We start from the raw sequence: 21,897 nt of genomic DNA, 5'->3' as shown, positions 1-21,897 counted from the left end.
GTAGCAAGGAGGATTGGGGGGAGAGGATGGGAAGGGATGGGAAAGAGAAACAAAGGAGGAGGCTACAATACTTGATAAGAAATGTATTCGTTATCTTTCCCATGTAATTGTAACCCCTCTGTACAGTAATTTTCACAATAAAAAAATAAAAATAAAATAAATTAAAAAAAATACGTTACTATACAACATCAAGACTCCTGGATTTTCAACCTGATAGTCTATACACACTTCATAGTCTATACACACTCCATAGTTGTGTGAATGCATTCTTTTTAGTGAATCCTTTTATATACATTATTTTATTTATATGGAGAATCCTAAATATAAAACTTACACATGTGACACTTTGAGATCAAGGTATTAAACCGGAAGTGGTGTTGTGGCTCAAGCTGTAGAGTGCTCACCTTGTGCTGAAGAGCTCAGGGACAGCGCCCAAGCCCAGACTTCAAGCCCCACGACAAAACAAAACAAAAAAAAGTAAGTGGAGTTGTGGCTTAAGTGGTAGAACACCAATCTTAAGCAAAGCAGCTCCAGAAGCTCAGGAACACACCAGGTCCTGAGTTCAAGCCTCAAAACTGGTTTTTAAAAGTTGGTATTGCTAAGCTTCATTCACATTACTGCATAAACTTGGGTTTCATTCTTTATACTTGCTGAATATTATTCAATTATGTTAATATACAACATTTGGCTTTTCATTTTATCAGTTGATGGGCATTCAGTTTGTCTCTACTTTTTAATTAGTATCAAGAGTAGCTATACATCCTACAGTGCAAATAAAACTTACAAATAAGGTAAATAAACTGCTACCAGATACTATTATAACTATCTATATATGGTTTTAAATTTGAATTAAAAATAACAAATTCGGGGGTGAATATCTTCCAGGCTCACATACAAATTAAAGAAACATTTAATTTTTTTACTTTTATCTTATAATTTGTTATATTGCATTTTAATGCCTTTTTGTAAAAATAATGTACAGAGAGATTACAGTTACACGGGCAAGGTAATGAATACATTTCCTATTAAGCATTGTTACCTCCTCCTTTGTTTTTCCCCTTCCATCCCTTCCCTTCACTCCCACCTCCACAACTACACTTCCCCCACCCTGAGCCTCACCTCTGGTCCCCCTCCCCCGCCTACATTGTAAAGTTCGTTTTCCAACTTAGTGTTTTGTACATCTCATTGTAACAATGGGTCAACCTGTATCCTTAATTAAGCATTTTGTTTTTTCCCTTCCCCTCCCTAAGTTAGAGAAATGTACATACAAGATACAGGGCATCGAAATCAAATACAGTCAAAACAGGGGTTATACCATGGGGAAGAACATACAAAGAAACAAAAAATTCACATGGTATATTATAAATACCTTAGGAACAATAGCAAGAAAGGAAAAAAAACACTTGTGTCCCTATCTTAGGGTTCATTTCGCTTAACATCATCTTATCTGGTCCTATGTACATAGCTTTTGGCCTTTTCTGCTTGTCTCAGACATATATTAGTTATTGCAAACAAGGGAAACCATAGGACCTATGTTTCTTTGGGCCTGGCTTACTTCACTTAATAAAATTTTTTCCAAGTCTTTCCATTTCCTAACAAATTAGGCGATGTCATTCTTTCTGATGGAGGCATATAACTAATTTTCTCCTACTTTTCCTCCCCCACAACTACCCCTCAAGTCATAAAGTTCATTAGTAACATATTATCTTGTGAGTATCCCTGTTGCATTGGTTTGCCCTTTATCCTTTGTCTCACCATTTTGCTTTTCCATTCTCTTCCCCAATTCAGAAAATGTATATACAAGACACAGGGTACTAAATTTTTCCTTTGGATAAACCAAAGAAAAAATGAAGGAAAGAAAGAGAGAAAGAAAGAAGGGGAGGAAGGAAGGAAGGAAGGAAGGAAGGAAGGAAGGGAGGAAGGAAGGAAGGAAGGAAGGAAGGAAAGAACTTCACACAATACATTTAAAAGAAACAACAGCAGAGGAAACAAAAAACTTCTTCTTTCCATATCTTAGAGTTCATTTCGCTAGCATCATCTTATATGTTCATATATACATAGCTATTGAGCTATTTTGATCTTCTTATAGGACTATCTTAGACATTCTAATTATTAAAAATAAAGAAAAACATGCAGTCTATGTTTCTGTGTCTGACTTACTTCACTTAATATGATTTTTCCATTTTTATGTTGAAATGTATATATTAGTAATAATATTTATCTTTCAAGGGATCAACATTCTAATACTAATTACTGTATTAATTTGCAAAAACTTGGGACATTTGACTTTACTACAAAAATTCTGTTCATTAACTTGATTCTAAAAAAATAGCAATGCAGAATATCTTGGAGTGGGGGGAAGGTGGAGAAAGTGGTTTCTAAAATAGAAAAGAAAAAATCCTAACAACAGACATGACTAGAATAAAAAATTAAACAGCATTAGAAGGAAGAACTTTGGATGATCAATATTATATCTTTCAGAGTAAAAATGGTAGTTTGTAAAACATGAGAAGAGATTTTAATTACATACATCTTATTAGATTATATTTAAAACGCAAATATTTTAGAAATTCCTATGAATAAAAAGAAAAGCACAATTGACTACATAGAAAAATAAAAGAAATTGGATGAGTACTTCACAGGTCAGAAGTACAACATATCTAATTTATATAAAATATGCTCAATATCATTAATTATCAAAGAAATGGAAATTAAATTTAAACTATAGTTTGTCTATATGTACTCTCTTCTCTCCTCTTAGTTTCTGTTTTCTCATGTCTCTTTTACTCTATGTCTCAACAGATGAGTACAATGTATTATAATTTTTAAAATCTTTTAATGGTGAATATTTGTCACAATGCAGCAATGACACTCACTAGACACTATGTTGAAAATGCCCTATGCAACTTGTAGAGGAGGGTAATCAGGAATGAAAAACTGGGAGAAAATGAGGAAAGATGTGACACTGTTCGAAAAGAAACATACTGAAAACCTGGTTTATGTAACTGTGACCCCTTTGTATATGACCTTTATAATAAAAAAGAGAACTTATCATATTCTACTAGCAAAAAATACATTGGTACAGAAATCTTTATCAACTAGTTAAAGCTAAATATGCTGATGTTATGATTCAGAATCAATGGATCTATCTATCTATCTGCTATTATTTCCAAAATAAATGTGTACCCATATCAAGGACATGTTCTGATATGTGAGCATAGTGAGTAACAGTTCGTTTTAAGTATATGTTCATAGTAAATATGGTGCATTATATCCATATAACAATGTTTAATGTTACTGAAATTGCAGATTGCTGCTAGTTATAACTGCATGTATGAATCTTACCAACATAATAATGAATGATATCAATCACATCAAGGTATTTGTATTTAATGTTAAAATCATGGAAACTGGACTATGATGTGAGAAGGGAGGAACAGAGGGATTTGAGCGTGCAATGATGGAGAAGTGGTACAAGGTGGCCTTAGCTCTAAAAAACATTGCATTTTTAGTACTTCAGGAGTTAAATGAAATTCATACCAAGATGGCATTCATCTGGCTCTGTATCTATGGTTTGTATAATGTTTGGCAACTCTACTATTTACTAAATATACTAAAATATTTTAAGGACAACATATATTTAGATCTTAATTCCATGTAGAAAATATTTTACTAAGGAATTTTCAGTGGAGCATATCAAAATTACTGAAGTGGCTAGATTTCTAGTTAACTGGGCTTGTCACAATAAAATAAAATTAGAAAAATATGAAACTGATTTGAAATATCCACAAACTAATGATTATGACAGTAATTTCTTGCCTTTAAATAATCATCCTTATTTTTTTCAGAGCATCTATACTCTAATCTTTTCCCACTTCTGACTTTCTGTTTTCTTTCTAATAATAAAGGAACATCTCAAAACAGAAAAAGCTTTGGGGAAAAATGAAACTCTCCATTTTATAAAGTTTGCCTTTATTAATAACAATACCCCAGGTATATTTTAATTGAACCAAATGGAATTTGAATTATTTTCATCCTTAACCTGAAAAAAATGGGTTTGAGTAGTTCAAACTAAACCTCTATTGTTACTTTCTTATAATTCTCCTTATCCTAACACGGTGACTCTCTGAAGTTTACCCCAATCTCCTCCCTCTGAAACATTCTTCCTTTTCCAAAGGATCTTTGCAGCAGTACTGTTAAGGCTCCTCATTGCATCACATTTTTTCTTTTCTTTTTTTAAAAAATTATTGTAAAGGCAATGTACAGAAGGGTTACAGTTACATAACATAGGAAGTGAGTATAATCCTTTTTGAACAGTGTCATCCCTTCCCTCATTTTCTCCCAGTTGTTCCCTTCCCAACTTTCCTTCCCTCCAAGTTGTATAGTTAATTTCCAATACAGTGTCTAATGAATACCACTGCTGTATTGGCTCACCCTATGTTCCACTGTTTCTGTGCTTCCCTTTCCCCTCAGATGAACTTATATGCAAGACAAAGGTTACAGAAATTTAAAAAATGCAGTGAAAAGGGGAGTAAACAAAAAGGGGGAGAGGAGAAAAATGTAAACAGGACAATAAAAACCCACTTGTTTCAGTTTCCTGGAGTTTATTTCAATAAGCATAATTTATATGATCGTATGCACCTAGCTATTAAGCCTGTGTGATCCTTTCCTAAGAACATCCTCCGTTGGTCTCACTGTGTGAATGTTTAGAGTGCTGTTTAATTAATGATATCCAAGTGTAATTTTTTGTCTTTTACTATTCATTGAGTTTGCTTATGGCTTTATAGGCACATACTAATTATTACAAATGAGGGAAACCATGCAACTTTGTTTCTTTGAGTATGGAGAATTTGCCCAAAAGGAAACATTACCACATTGTTGAGGGGAGATACAAACTTGTTCAACCACTCTGAGAAACAGTATGAAGTTTCCTCAAAAGACCCCCTACTCCTGGGCATTTACTCAAATGTCCACAAACCAGGCCACACTAAAGCCACGAATACAACCATGTTCATTGTAGCACTACCATAAGTAAGATATGGAATGAACCTAGATACCCCTCAGTGAGCAAATGAATCAAAAAGTATGTTATATGTATGCAATGGAATTCTATTCTTCTGTCAGAAAAATGGCATTGCCCATTCTTACGGAAATGGAAAAGCTTGGAAAAAATGTTATCACATTTGGAGGTAATTCTCTATGGGAAAGAAAAGTCTTCATGCTCAATATTGCGCCTTGACTATGCCTTGCACTGACCAAATGATCTTGGAAATCTAGTCTCTTACATCTCAATTGCTACAATTACAAAGGAATTACTTGAAGCATGAAGACAATGGCTTTAATAATGTTTACATAGTATCTATATAGCATCTTCAAAAAATGATTATTTTTTCAAATAAAGAAGATAAATATCTACTTAATGCAATTGTTTGAAATAATAGAATACATTTATACAGACAATTGAACTTTTAATTTTAGAAATTAGAAAAAAACCTTTTTTATTGTGCAAATACTATACAGAGGGGTTACAATTACATGAGCAAGGTAATGAGTACATTTCTTAGCAAGCATTGTTGCCTCCTCCTTTGTTTCCCCTTACCGTCCCTTCTCATCTCCTCACCCCCTCCATGCGCCAAAGTTGTAAAGTTAGTTTTTCCACATCAAGTCTTGTACATCTCATTATGGCAATGGGTCCACCTGTACACCTATTTAAACAACCTGTTTTTTTCCTTCCCTCCACAAATTATACCAACATCAAATACAGTGAAAACAGGGATTATACCGTGGGAGAGGGACATACAAAACAACAAAAAAATCATCTTATAAATATGTTAGAAACAATAGCAAGCAAGAAAAAACATTTGAGTCCTTATCTTGGGGTTCATTTCACCCAACATCAACTTATCTGACCTTTTCTGCTTGTCTGAGACATATACTAGTTATTGCAAATAAGGGAAACCATAGGATCTATGTTTCTCTGGACCTGGCTTACTTCACTTAATAAAAATTTTCCAAGTCTTTCCATTTCCTAACAAATGGGGCAATGTCATTCTTTCTGATGGAGGCATAGCATTCCATTGTGTATATACCACATTTTCTTCATCCATTCATCTACTGAGGAGCATCTGGGTTGGTTCCATATCTTAGCTATAGAAAATAATGCTGCAATAAATATAGTTGTGCTGGTAGCTTCAGTATGGTCTTGTTTGTGATCATTTGGGTAAATGCCCAAAAGTGGGATTGCTGGGTCATAGGGGAGCTCTATGTGGAGTCTTTTGAGGAACCTCCATACTTCTTTCCAAAGCAGTTGAACAAGTTTACACTCCCACCAACAATGCAGTAGGATTTCCTTGTGTCCACATCCCCTCCAGCATCTGTTGTTATTACAGTTCTTGGTTATAGCCATTCTATCTGGGTGAGGTGGTATCTCAATGTTATTTTGATTTGCATTTCTTTTATGGCTAGGGAGGTTGAGCATTTCTTCATGTGTCTATTGGCCGTCCTTCTTTTCTCTTCAGAGAAGTTTCTCTTTAAGTTGTTAGACCACTTATTTATTGGTCAGTTGTTTCTTTGAGGATTTGTTGTTGGGATATTTAATTTTTTGAGTTCCAGGAATATTTTAGATATGAGACCCTTGTCCCAATCTGTGGGCTTTCTATTCATCTTGCCTTCTATGTCCTTTTCCATGCAGAAGCTCTGCAGCTTCATGCAATCCCATTTGTCCAAACTTTCTTTGATTTGTTGTGTTTCTGGGTCTCTGAAGAAAATTTTGGTCTGTGCCAAGGAGACCTAGGGTTTCTCCTATTCCTTCCTGTAATGTTTTCAGGATATTTGCTTTGACTCCAAGGTCTTTGATCTATTTGGAGTGGATTCTGGTGCAGGGTGATACATAAGGATCTAACTATAGTTTTCTATAAGTGATTAACCAATTTTGCCAGCACCATTTACTGAAGAGGCTGTCTTTCTTCCATTCTATTTTTTTTAGCTCCCTTATCAAAGTTAGGGGGCTATAGGTCTGTGGTTTCATTTCTGGATTTTCGATTCTATTCTATTGGTCTATAGGTTTGTTTTTGTGCCAGTAGCAAGTTGTTTTGCTTACTATGGCTTTGTAGTATTTGAAATTTGGTATTAATATTCCTCCAGCACTGTTCTTTCTGTTAAGGATAGTTTTTGCTATTCTGGGTCTTTTATTGTTTCATATAAATTTTTGGATTGCTTTTCTATTTTCTTAAAGAATGAGGTTGGAATATTGATAGGTATTGCCTTGGCAAGTATTGCCATGTTCACGATTTTGATCCTTCCATTCCAGGAACATGGGAGGTTTTTCCACTTTCTAAGTTCTGTTTTGATTTCCTAGAAAAAAATCTTTCTGGGTAGTGGGATTATTTTTTTGGGGGTGGGGTCTGGTCGTGGGGCCTGAACTCTGGGTCTGGGTGCTGTTCCTCAGCTCTTCAGCTCAAGGCTAGCGCTCTACCACTTGAGCCACAGTGCCACTTCCAGCTTTTTTATTTTTGCTTATGTGGTGCTGAGAAATCGAACCCTGGGCCTCAGGCATGCTTGGCAAGTGCTCTACCACTGATCCACCTTTCCAGCCCCTTGGTAGTGGTTTTGAAGTATATTCTATTAAGAAAAAATATATATAAATGAATATATGTTATAACATAATATATAATATAACATAATACAATGTAATATAATATAACATTATGACCTGTTATATATGACATAGATGTGGCAAATATATAGTATTTAATGTCCATAATGATAATCTTATATTCGACATATCTGCTTCAAATATATCTACTCAAATGCACAAATATTTGTAGATACATAGACACATAATTATATATAGAAATATATAGAAATCATATATATATATATAAATGATTTGGGAGGTCATTCAACATATTACTAAATGTCACAGTCTGGTATTTGAAATCAGTTACATTGTAATGAGCAGTATAGCTCAAAATCCAATATAAATAAGCAAAAATATTTACAATAAAATATCCTACCTATTCCTTCCTCATATGTCCATCCTGGGAGATAACAGCTATGACTATGGTTGCTATCTTGTTTATTCTTCCAATCCTTCTGTGTATTACTCTATACTTCTTTCATTCTCCCCCCAAATAAATAAATCTAATAAATGGCACATTTTTAAACATGCAGGTCTCTATCACTCATCATAACAGCTTAATAAATTTCCCGGTATGACTATATCCCATTGACTTTTTGGTATTTTGCTTTTTCAAATATTTTCCATCACTACTGCAATGCATATTTTTAGACATCCATTAGTTTGCAAAGGTAAGAATAATGTATATTCTTAAGAATAGAATTGCTAGCTGGGCACCAGTGGCTCATGCCTGTAATCCTAGCTACTCAGGAGGCTGATATCTGAGGATTATGGTTCAAAGCCAGCCAGGGCAGGAAAGTCTGTGAAACTCTCTCCAATAAACCACCAGAAAATCAGAAGTGGCATTATAGCTCAGGTGGTAGAGCGCTAGCCTTGAGCTGAAGAGCTGAGGGCCAAAAAAAGAAATGAATTGCTTGTTTGAGTGGAGTGTCGATCCTTAATCTTGATAGATATTACCACCATCCTGTGCTTCAAGTGGAAGCAATTGACCTTCTCATCAGCTATACATGATTGTAAACAACTGTGTTTTACCAAGATAATTCTGTGCAAAATTTGGAAGAGTGATCATTGCAAGAAACAATGACACAAAGCAGCATGTTAATTTGAAAGGTAATGCAGTAATTCACTTGCAAGTAATGAGGGGAAAGACACTAACAGAGGAAGTGACAATTTCTAGAAGTACATATTGGAGTAGGGAAGTTAAGAGGATTGAGATAATGACATCTTTGAGTGCATTATTCATAATGGCCTTAAGCCTATCTTTTACTAAATCATCCAAACAGAAGTCTCAGTAATTCAAGAGACATTTAGTCCATTACCACCTCAACCTTTGACTTATCATCCTCTCAGATCCTCTTGCCAAATTCTCACTTCATTAAAGTGTTACTAAAATGAATTTCCTTTGTCAGATGTCTCTACTACTCTCATTAAGCCATTAGCATGGGCTCTTTTTCCATCAAGACCTTTAACCCTAAAGTTAGAAAACTCTTAAATTCAAGCATCTAGCATTTATCATTAAAAGCCTACAGAAGAAACTGTTCTTGAATTTGTCCATATGTTTAACCAGCATTATATCAAGTCCAGCATTAACAAGTCTATAGTCCCCAGAGGCTAGCAGGACATCTGTCTTCACAAATCACAAGTGGAAAAATATGTGAATTGCCTCTAGAGAAAATGGAAAGTTGATGTTTTACTTAAATCCTTCATTATAGACTAGCCATTTTCCAAAACCACTGTCTTATGTACAAAACAATTTTTATGGTTGACATTTGACAAGACTATAACTCTTATCACTATTTCTTTCTTATCTATGTTCTGAAACTATGAATTAGAACACAGTAACAAGAGCCAATGATGCAGTGTCATGTTCTCTGTGAGAGAATAGTAGGACAGATGCCTATTATTTGTGAAAAATTCTATTAAGTGCTTTTCCTCAGAATTATATGTCACCTGAGAATTGTATTTGGCTGATGAAAATCACTAACTACATCAGAACATCAGGTTAGAAAAAAAAGTCAGTATCTGGAGACGTATATGCACAAGCCTAATGTAAACCTTTCTGAGTTTTTGGTGGTACTAGGATTTGAACTTGAGGCATTATACTTGCTAGTGCTCTACTGGTAAACCAATAACGTTGTCCAAAGTATAGCTTTCAGTAGTAGAGATGCCTGTGAATAACATGTGTTTCAGATACTTTCATGTGGAATTAAATTAAAATGTTTTGGTAAATTTAATTGTACTCTAAAGCTAGTACAAAGGAAGTTGGGAGGATGGTGGAACAGAGATAAAAGGTAAACAAATGTCTTTTTAAAATTATGCAGGAGATATTCTGCTATCAAATTGTTAGAGACAGTTCTCCTGTCAGTGAGTAGAAAGTTTCATTGTTTTGGGAAAACCATGTACCGAAAATGTGCTTTTTAATTTAGAAGGCCTGAAGGAGTGATGTGACTCCGAGGAATGCAATTGCTTTAAGATAATGTAAGGATGTTGGCAATGATGCAAGTAGAGTTGCACATCTGCAAATCATGAGTCCCTCAGAGGAATTTCCAAGTATGGATATAGAATGTGCTGTCTCTGGTAATTACAGCAAGCCCATAGGGTAAATTCTTATAAAAATAATGGCCACCAGTATCAGCAAAAGAGACCTCTCAGGATTTAAAGAAACATCTAAATGCACAATTATATTGTGTGTTTCCATTGGAAATAAATTAGATTTGGGCAAATATTGGAATTTCAGATTGTATCATTGCATACCACAATGTTATTATTCAAGACACATGAATCATTTGTCAGGAAACTGGCTATTGTGTTCCAATAAGATTGTTCTTTGTGAAACATTGGGTCATATTGCTCTGGGTTAAAGGTAAGAATTTCTTTGAAGGAAGTGTAGACAGTTTTGAAAATCTTCCCAGGAAGAAGAAGATCCTAGAATAAAAACTTAGCTTGGTAGGTATAACGTTGGAGGAAAGAGAAGTATAATCCTCACCCTGAATGGAAGGATTGTCATGCTCAAAGAACTCCTTAACCTAAAGAATCACAAGGAAGATATATGGCCAATACAGCACAGGCATCAGATGAAAACTAGGAGGAACCTTGACATTAAGGTCCAAATTAAGTGATGTTTTTGAATTGGCAGATTAGCAAATACTGGTTAACAGTTACACATGTTTTTACTTGTTTTTTATCTTCTCAGTAGAATTTTAATGGAAAGTTTATGCTCATATTTGAAACACAAGAGAAAAGAATCACACTCAGAGATAATATTTATTGATTCATTCTTTAAATGTTTTTATTCCTACTATAAGCAAGGCACAACTCTAAAGGCTTGAAATAGGTGAGCCAAGTAGTTTTAATAAATGAGAAAATATCTCACATAAAGCTAACATTTCAACGTGAGGAAATAATGAAATAGATGATCAACAATTAAATACACACAAGTAAATAATGTATAGATATTAATTAACATTTTAGACTATTATAATACATTTATATAATCTATGGTGGGGACAACATTTATACAAGATAGACAAAAATTCCTCTCCTTAAAATGACTTTTAACCATTTAACTTTTAAGGCCTGAATTGACAAAGATAGAGCCTTACTTTACTAAGGTAAAATATATCTGGTATAAAAAATATATATATATGGGCATCGGTGGCTTACTCCTGTAATCCTGGCTACTCAGGAGGCTGAGATCTGAGGCTTGTGATTCGAAATGAGCCTTGCCAGGAAAGTCCATGAGATTCCTATCTCAATTAACCACCAGAAAACTGCAAGTGGCGCTGTGGCTCAAGTGGTAGAGGGCTTGACTTGAGCTGAAGAGTTCAGGGACAGTGCTAAGGCTGAGAATTCAAGCTCCACAACTGACCAAAAAAAAAAAAAAAAAAAAAAAGCTATTCCATGGCTTTAGAAAAAGCAGAGCAGAATATTCAATAGGTAGATAAGGCTCAATAGACCAAAACCAAGCAATGAAATACTACTTTCTGAAATATATAAGGATAGCTAGAAATATTTCAGAAATTGTTTGGAAGAGGTATTAAGTAAAAAAAAAAATACTACACATTTTGGTATTAAATCAGAATGAAGGTTGGCATCCTTGACATGCAAATTTGATAATAAATGTAATCTACTTTAATTTTTGTAAGCAGTCAAACTCTGGCCATACCGTTTATACCTACATTCATTTAATAAAATAAAATAATAGATGACATGGTAAAATTGTGACTTAGACTAAGCTATGGCTACCTTGTTTGGTTTCAGAATAGAAATATGTTCCAAAAAATAAAATCAAATTTAATTTCCAATATTTTTAAGGCTGTTTGAGGACTTGTTGTAAGAAAGACAAGTAATACCATGAATAGCTAACACTACCTTTATACTTACCAAGAGAAAATTCCTCAAGATGATATCAATGGAAGTAAAGACAAGGCAGAAAAATAGAAGCAGCCTCTTTCCTAGGAAGCACATGTATTTACAAATCAAACCCTTTCTGAAGACAATGCTACATCAAGTCAGTATATCTGAAAGATTTTTTTCTGATATAGTGTTGAATGATACACTAAATTTTCTCGATATACAAATCAAAAAATTCCCTTTTTTATCCTGACAATTTTAGTCATGATGGCTCCTGTTCTTTTAACCACCAGCAGCACAGATTCTTATCACATAAATTTGTCTATAAAATAGTGACTAGTTTTCGCTCATGAGATTAATGCCTAGGAATGTTTGAAAAATGACATAGGCTCATTATGAAAAATAAAGGTGTGCAACATCGTCAAATATGATCAAGTCTATATAGTTTCATCTGTTAGTTCTGTAAGACTAATACATCTTTGACACCACAGCTGACACCTATTTGTATATTACCAAAAATGTATATATGTGTATCTTCTGTTCTGTTTGAAATTCTTTACAAGCACATCATCAATCCTTCTCATATCTCTCTGAGGTTGTCAGGTTAGAAGTATTATTATTCATATTTTACATAAGTCAGGAGCAATTTGAAACTCTTACAAGTCAATTTAAGTAAGAAGATAAAACTATTCACCCCATGAAAACTGAATATAAGTTGGCAGTGAGACATGTGGATCCTGAATTTCATTAAAGTTCAATTCATAACTTAACTAAATAATTTTAAACCTTTAAGTTTTTTTGTTTCCTTTAGTTTGAGGATATCAAAAGCGAAGGGAGAAACTAAGCAAATCGTTTGAGATAATTGCTCATTTCTACAGCAGTTTCTGTAACTCTTAGTCTCATTTTGTAATATTAAATATTGATTATACACTGTAATAGTTAAAATCATTACTCAATAGGTATATATTTCCTATACAGGCTAAAAAAAAAGACCCAGTGCTTTAAGTAAATGAGCTTAAGTTTTCAGTATTCCCATCATTATGGCTCAAATAGTGGAGGATTTTTAAATATTTGTGTTAAATACTTAACAGAGAGCAGAAATGATACCCCTCCCTAAATTATCAAGAGTAATAAGAACATTTTAATTAGCATTTTAATAAAGTGACATTTAAAAGAAGTAATGAATTTTTGTAAAGGTAGATATTTAAATAATATTACTGGAAATTGAATCAACGTTAACTCTGAAGTGCTTTCTAGATTAATATACATTACTAGGAAATTCATTTGCTTTGCACATTTTAAGCTACTAATTTAAATGTCCTGGCTACAAATATCCTGGCTAAGTCACCTTAGATACTGCAAGGTCATAACTCAAAACAGTTAAATACTATTTCCAGTAAAAAAAAAGAAAAAAAGAAAAAAAAAGAAAAAAACAAATTTCCTGAAAATTAGAAGTCTCCATAAAGAAAAGTTTCTGTGATTCAGATCTGAATTACATTCAATTCAGTATAATATTGAAGAAAACAAATATTTCATCATATTTGACTTTCAAAATATACAAGCTGATTTTATAATTAAAAATCTCATGCATACATTAATTTATTTCTAAAGACTGCTAAATTATTAAGACAATTATTTACAAAGCTGAGTTTTCCTCACTTGCATCTGATTTGTTTGTTTAGGGGATTTTTATCAAAGATTATGTACAGTGACTTAAATTTAGAAACCAGAAACATAGAAATAAACATTACCATATTCTGAACACGTTAAAGTGAATTTGAGCTGGAATGTGCGGAAGTAATTGACTAGAGGAAATGAAATAAGTGTACACTGTATGACATCAAGGATAAAGTAGGAAATGAAGCAACTGCAATAAATTATATTTAGGAAAAGTGATCAGACACCAAAATTTAGAAGAAATTTATCACTGTTAATCTCCAAATACTTTATATCATTTTAACCTAGTCATTTCATTATAGGAAAATAACAACTATTTTTGCTTTTTTGTTTTGTTTCTGTTTTTGTTTAGGTCATGGGGCTTGAACTGTGGGCTTGGGTGCTATCTCTGAGCTTTCTCCACTCAAGGTTATCATACTACCACTTTGAGCCACAGCACAACTTTCTGGAAAAAATAATTCTACAGGAAATTATATTAACCCATTTATAGTAGGAGATCAGTTGTTTAAAGGAAAACCCTATTTTTAGTATCATTTGCAGATGAGGTTCAAAACAATTACAATTTAAAACAATATGTGAGTAGCTTATTTAAGATATACCTATTTGAAGGATTTTTTGTGTGCAATATTTACATACTTCTCTGTTCTAGCAAAGGTGCTAGCTGGTGAAAGTATAGTGAATTATTATGCACATTTCCGTACCAAAATTAACCACATATCAGTCACCATCAATTAGGATACTCTTGAAGAGAGTAAATGGCACAACAGTTACAAATTATTGTTACTGAATTTTAGGAAATATTTTATGGGAATTTTATATGTTATATAGAACAATGTCTCATATCCTTCACTCTGCTACCCTTAACATTTTATATAACCAAAGTACAGTTATAGAACCAGGAAACTTTAGGACTCTGGTGACTCATGCCTGTAATCCCAGCTACTCAGAGGGTTAAGATCTGAAGATTGTGGTTCTAAATCACTCCAGGAAGGAATGTCCTTGAGATTCTATTCCCAGTTAACAATAGGAAAACTGGAAGCGGGTCTGTAGATCAATAGTAGAGTGTTAGTCTTTAGCAAAAGAGCTCAAGGACAGTGCCTAGGCCCTGAGTTCAAGTCCCAGGACAAGCTTAAAACAAGAAAACAAAGCACCCAGGAAATTTATATGCCTTTACTCTTCTAAAATGTAGACACTTTCCAGATTTTTGCTAGGATGAACTCTAATATGTAAGCATGTGAGTGCAGATGTGTTGTACATGTATTTGTATGACTGCAATCTTTACAACAAAGATTCAGTAATACCTTCTGACTCCAAACAAAATTCCTCTTACAACACACAGTTGCACTCTCCCTAATTCTAATGTTTTATCACCACTGAGCTATGCTTCATCACTATAATTTTATGATCTACAGAGTACTATTCAAGTGACATTGTACAATACAAAACCTTTTGAGATTTATTTTCACTGTGCATACCCATGTGTGTTAAACAGATTTCCATCATTGATGTCAACATCTGAAGAGAAATGTTTACTGTGACTCACAGTTTTGGAGCCTTTAGTTCAAGGTTAGGTAGATTCATTGCTTTTAGGTGTCTGGTAGATGTGCCAAATAGCAATGGGAGAGCATGTGTTGAAGCAAATCCATTTACCATGTGTCCAGGAAGTTTAAAAAAGAAAAATTCCTTCAAGGGCATACTAGTAACTGGCAGAAATTGTAATAGACTACATCTCTTAAAGGTTCTACCATCTCTTAGTAGCATATAGCTGAATATGGAGCCTCTAAACTATGGGCCTTCAAAGACCACTTGAGAGCTAATCCATAAGATTGCGAGAAACATGTTTTTATATATTGCAAGTTTGTTCTTCTATAAAACTGAGTAGTATTAACTGTATATCTATTTTACAAATCAACCTGCACAGAAAGCTGTAACAATTGTTTCGATATTAATAGGGTAATATATGTATGTTTGAGTATTTTAAAATTATAAGGTACATGTGCTACCTTAAAGTCTTTGCTCCTAGAAACATGATTAGCTTGATTGGTGCTTAATTGTTGCTTCTTGCAATCATTAGTATCCTTTCTATTATCCCAGATTTATATCTTATGAAGTATTAGACACTACATATAAAACTATATTTTACCATATTTATGCTTTTAAGATTTAAGTTTGCATTACCATTAACTTTGAGTTTATTGAGTTACATTGATTATAACAATTTTTTAAGTATACCGTATTTGATGTGTAAATGGTAAAAATACATTTCCTATCAGAGGAAATGTTGTCAAACAGCTAAATTTCACCATCAATATTCAAAAACTCTGTTGCTACAAGGAACATTGAATTCCTAATATAAGAGCCCAAGGGTGCTATATTTAAAACTGCATTGGCGTTTCTATTAAAATTTCAGCTTTTCAAGGGCTTATGCCAAAGCCATATTATTTTTTATTTAATAGAAAGGAAGATTTGAATGTCTCTGTGGAGATTATTTTCATATAAAATCAACCTACCTGTTTGTTTTCTTCCTGTGATTCAAACACTTCAGCAGAACATGGATCAAGAATAACTATTGAACTTCAGATATACCAGCACTCTAGAGATTAGAAAAGATTATCAGCTGGTTATATAGTCTGAAGGTATCTTCAGTTCAAACTCTGTTCTGATAAGGCTTTTTGGACTTCAAGTGCAGAATATTTCAAGTTATTCTATTAAAAGTTCATATTAAATGGATACCATCTTAATGAAAAAGCATTCTGGTTTGTACTTCAGCCAAAGGAGAACAGTCCTTTGTGTGTGTGTTGGGGGGGGGGGGCTATTTGCTCTTGACCCAACTCTGATGTATGTAGGTTTTAGGGGTCTTTTTTTTTTGGTAGGTCATGGGACTTGAACTCTGGGCCTGGGCGTTGTTCCTTAGCTCTTCAGCTCAAGGCAAGCACTATTCCACTTGAGCCACAGCACCATTTCTGGTTTTCTGGTGATTAGTTGGAGATAAGAGTCTCATGGACTTTCCTTGCCCAGGCTGGCTTTGAATGATAATCCTCAGATCTCAGCCTCCTGAGTAGTTAGGATAACAGGTATGAGCCACCAGCAACCGGCTGTTTTAGGAGTCATATGATCAGCATATCATGCATCTTTGGCTTCCTTTGACTTTTGTTTTTTCAATGGCTTCTTATCATTAGGAGATTAAACAAGAGATTAGTAGGATGGAAGGAGAAGCTTCCTGTTTCTGGTTCCTTCTACTAATTTTTGAAAACTGCCAAAACTACAGTGTGATGGAGTACTTTGTCTAGCTGGCCTTATCAATGTCAGTACTATTTTGGTTTGGGAACTTGTTGTGTGGCTCAAATACACCAAGAAAATTTCCCAACAGAACTGTATCAAGTATAAGCCTGGATGCTTCAAGTCAAGGACTTTTTCTCCTTTTGATCTTTGGGTATCATGCTTCATTCCCTTTTTTCTTTTCTAGATAACATCATCCTTTCCCTTTTGTTTTTAATGCCCAGCTAACAATTGTCTAGTCAAATCTCACATTTCCTCTGAATTACCTTGTCTTTTCCCAACTGAACCCTGACTAATGTGGTACTGTATATGTTGTCTTTCAACATAAAGGATGAAGACATATCACTAAACACCACTCTTCAGAAGAATCTGAATTTCATTTGTGTTTTAGTGTGTGCAATATGAGTTGAAAGTCCTTCTCTCGGGTGTCTGAGTCATTTTAGTGACTGACTAGTCTTACTAGTGCTGATTAGACTTGACTAGTCCTATGGGATATTGTTCATGAAAGTTATTTTCTCTGATCCCCATACAAGGATTAATTTCTCAGTTCCATGGATTGAGAGAATGGTTATGTGATTTCCTTTGATTCATGGAAGTTCAGGTAAGTAGCAGCATTAAAGTAGTAGTAGGCCTGTGTTTAAGGTAACATCACATTTTTCTTTTGACTTGTTCAAGAGGCTGTTACTTACCACCTGAAGAAAATCATGATCCAGCTCACTTCTGATTCTTTCCCACAGGCATTAGAATAAATAGACATAGAGAATGCCTGAACATAGAAGTGGGCCTGAAGTATATGGCTGAGTTGCCTCAGCCTTCCAGGATGAAAATGAAAGGCATCATGTGCCCTATGTCACTGAGATTCTGAGGTTGGTTAATATTCAGAGCAAGTTCCTAACATCATAGTTTTTCTAATCACATCTTAGCTGGTTTTGGTTTATTTTGTTGACTCTTATGCAACAGCTGTAGTAACTAATCCCTATGATCAATATCTGTGTATCTCACTAACCTGATCATTCTCACCTGTTGTGACCCTACAGCCTAACATCTAGCAATTTAACTTAGATACATTTGGAAATGAAAATATGACTAGATTTTCAAGACCTAATAACACAAAAAGCAATGTGTATGCTTAACCAATACTTTCAGAAACATCTCTCAAACAAGAATTCATTCTCCTTAAACTAAATTTTTAACTCAATTTTCTGTGTGTTCTTGCATTCATTATTACTTCAATTGGATGGAAATATGCAGTAATCAGAAAGTTTTCTAATTTTCTTATAGAGGTGAAGACAGATTCTAAAATATAAACAAATTGATAATATACCACCAGTTTGCTATTATAGACAGGATTACAAAAAATTAGTCTTTTGATATAATCATAGGTAGTAGCAAAGATTACATCTGTATAATCATTAACATAGATGTGTAGCTCAGTCAAAATATATATGACTAGTCCAAAGTATTATCTTTTACAATCATCAGTAATTTTGTTATATGACTCCTTGTGATTTTCAGAATACTTAATGACCCAAACACCTCAACATTTATAGAATAATTACAAAAGATTTCTTGTAAAACTCAAGAATTACAGCCAGATATATCAAATCATTTGATTTATAATTTGCCAGGCTGTTTGCTGGTTATCTGTATATGGAGTATTACAATCTTTTATGCCTTCCCTTACTTAGAGTAGAGATCCTCTAGGTCTCAGCCTCCTGAATAGCTAGGATTACAGGTATGAGCCACTAATGTCCAGCTGATTCTTCATTCCTGCTGTACCTTACTTTGCTTGACCTCCATCTGGCTTATTTTTTTTTCCCCTGCAAAATGATTTGCACTTAACTAACATGGCTCTGTTAATATCAAATTCATAGATACGACACCAAGGTAACAGATAACATTTTTGAACATCCTAGCAAAGGAAATCTAGCTGTACGTTCTCAAGCTTGCCACTTCTTTCAGTCTGTGATTTTCAAAGGATGATCCCCATACAACTAAGAACACATCACCCGGAAATATGCCAGGGATGCAAACTCTCACTTTAAACCTCCAAATCACTGAATCAGAACCTCTGAATTGGTGACCAAAAATTAGAGCTTCAACAAACCTTCCAGGTAAATCTTGTCCTTTCTTTACCTTGAAGACCACTGCTCCAAGTCTTGAATACAACATTGATGAAAATATGTGTAGTTTGATACCATAAAACCTGTTCATTTTTATAATCCCAGCTGTGATGTGGAGGATGACTGCTGACTTCAAACTGGGAAAGGGGATGAAGAATAGAGGAAACATCATAATGAAGTTCATGAATACTATTTGTGTTCATTTATGTCACTGACACTCCAGGAAGAGATTGTAATTCATTAATTAGGTCAGATTCATTTTTCAAAATTCTATCAGCTGGCAAACAATTCTTTACTAATTAAATTTTTGTAGGCCTCTTCATACCCAAACTATAGCAGTGTGCTTCATATGATCTTTGTATATTTGTTGATTGGGAAATTGATTCCTTCCATTTAAGATGGAAACGTTATCAACAGAAATTCTGTGTACTAAAAATAATTTTTCATATTCAAGACTGAAATGAATGCTTACCCTCTACATATTTTTCAAGTTATCCATTTGGACTTATTCAGGTCCAAACACATTTTAAAAAACTTTGTATTTATAAGGCTCTATATAAAAGGTAGAATGTTTGAATTTCTCTTGTACTAAATCTTAGATGTTTATACAGCACAAATATAGTTTTGGGGAAATTTGATAGATAACTAAATCCATGGAATTCCCAACATAATATTTTTAATAAATACTGGATAAAGCTATTTGGTGTTCATAAAATCTTGTCTTTGACATCCTTATATGTTATGTTAGTATTAAATTCATGAAGGTATCAGGTTTAAAAGCATTGTTTGTTCTAATATTTTCCAGTAAAACAGAGGCTTTAGTATTTGGATGCATTTCAGTACAAGACAAAGAGAGGTTTCTGGTGATGTAATAACTATTATTTACTCTGAAGATGTAGGAATCAGAGAAAATCCTCACCACCATAATACAAAGCAATGAAACTGTGAAAACTACAAATTTTGCTCTTATGTCTTTTAGAAGATTACAATCTGGGACCATTTATTGTGCCTTAAAGACACTGAAATACATTACCGAATGCAGAGAAAGAGTCATACATAAAGTGAACTGTTTGTAAAACATGACTCTGTATGTAAATGCAAACCTAAGCATATAAAAAATTGATTGTTTTACTTATTTTAAATACACATATTTGCAAATGGCTTAGTTGATTTCTGATCAATTTTTTCATGCCAATTCACTAAATTAACATCTCTATTTCTTCTTGAAATGATTAACATATAAAATAAATCCTAAGAAATGAGGCAAGCCACATTAAGACAGTAGATCAGACAAAACATTTGTTAATCATCTGTGAGACCTTGGGTTCAATGGCCAGCACTACAGAAGAAGGAGGAAGAGGAGGGAGGAAGGGGGAGAAGGAGGAAGAGAAGGAGGAGGAGAAGGAGAACAAGAAGAAGAGGAAGAAGGAGAAGAAGAAAGAAGAAGAAGAAGAGGAGGAGGAGGAGGAGGAGGAAGAGTAAGAGGAGGAGGGGGGGGAGGTAAGGAAGAATACATTTTTCCTGGGCTTAATAGTGGCAAATGAAACAGATTCATACTAAGGACAATATAGGGATATGACTGTGTGTCACGAAAGAGAGAGTTTCAAACAAGAAAATAAAACTCATATTTTTAACTTTGTTATGGGATTTTGATTGTAAAAGAAAGTAGTGAATAGAATATGGTAGCAAAGATTAGAATGTGAAATGAAACAGATGCCAATGTCTCACACCTAAAACTCACAAGGCTACTCACAAGGCTCAGATGTGAAGATCTCGAAGCTAGCTGGAGCAGGAAAGCCAGGAATATCCTTATCTCCAATAAACTATCAAAAAGCTAGATGTGTGTTGTGGCTCAAGTAGTAGAGTAGCAGCCTTGAGCAAAATGAAGCTCAGGGATAGCACCCAAGCCCTGAGTTAAAGCCTCAGGACTGGCACAAAGAGAGAGAGAGAGAGAGAAAGAGAGAGAGACAGAGAGAGAGAGAGAGAGAGAGAGAGAGAGAGAGAGAGAGAGAGAGAGAGAGAGAGAGAGAGAGAGGGAGGGAGAGAGAGAGAGGGAGAGAGAGAGAGAGAGAGAGAGAGAGAGAGAGAGAGAGAGAGAGAAAGATGGAAAGATGGAAAGATGGAAAGAAAGAAAGAGTAACCTAATCCAGAGTGTGAAGGTGGTAACTTTTAAAAACAAATTACTCATTATACTCCAATATAAGTCAGATGTCAGTAAATGTTATGGGAAAAGAAAGACAAAAGAGTGTAAAGTTAGCAGTGATAACTGGGAATGAATACAGTACACTGAATCAGTAGGTCATTACAGATTTTGAATCATACTTGAGTAAAATGGTAAGCATTGCGTTTTAAGCAAAGGATATATACTAAGATCTTCAGGGAAACTGTGCTGAAGACAGACAAATGAAATAAAGCAAATGGTGAAAAAAAGTAATGAAATATTGAAATAATTCACTCAAGAAATTTTAAGCAGTTTGATAAAAGGAGATGGGAAGAAATGTTTGAAGTTCCTGCATTTTTTAAAATGCAGAGCCCACATACTCAGGATGGTTCTTCAGCTTTCGAGAAGCACAGAACTCAGAGATGAGCCTAAGATTTTGTGTTTAAATTGTAAGGAATAGGGACTATGAAGGTGGCATAATAGTAGAATGCTTGCCTTGTATGCATGAGGCCGTGGGTCCAATTCCTCAGAACCACATAAGCGGAAAAAGTGGTGCTTGGCTCAAGTGGTACAGCACTAACCTTGAGCAGAAGAGCTGAGACCCAGACCCAGAGTTCAGGCCCTACGACCAACTAAATAAATAAGTAAGTAAGTAAGTAAGTAAA

The sequence above is a fragment of the Dipodomys merriami genome, unplaced genomic scaffold (genome assembly GCF_024711535.1).
Source record: "Dipodomys merriami isolate MVZ:Mamm:240054 unplaced genomic scaffold, mDipMer1.0.p SCAF_1, whole genome shotgun sequence".
NCBI classification, from domain to species: domain Eukaryota; kingdom Metazoa; phylum Chordata; class Mammalia; order Rodentia; family Heteromyidae; genus Dipodomys; species Dipodomys merriami.
The sequence above is the reverse complement of the archived record's forward strand: the minus strand, read 5'-3'. Positions refer to the sequence as shown.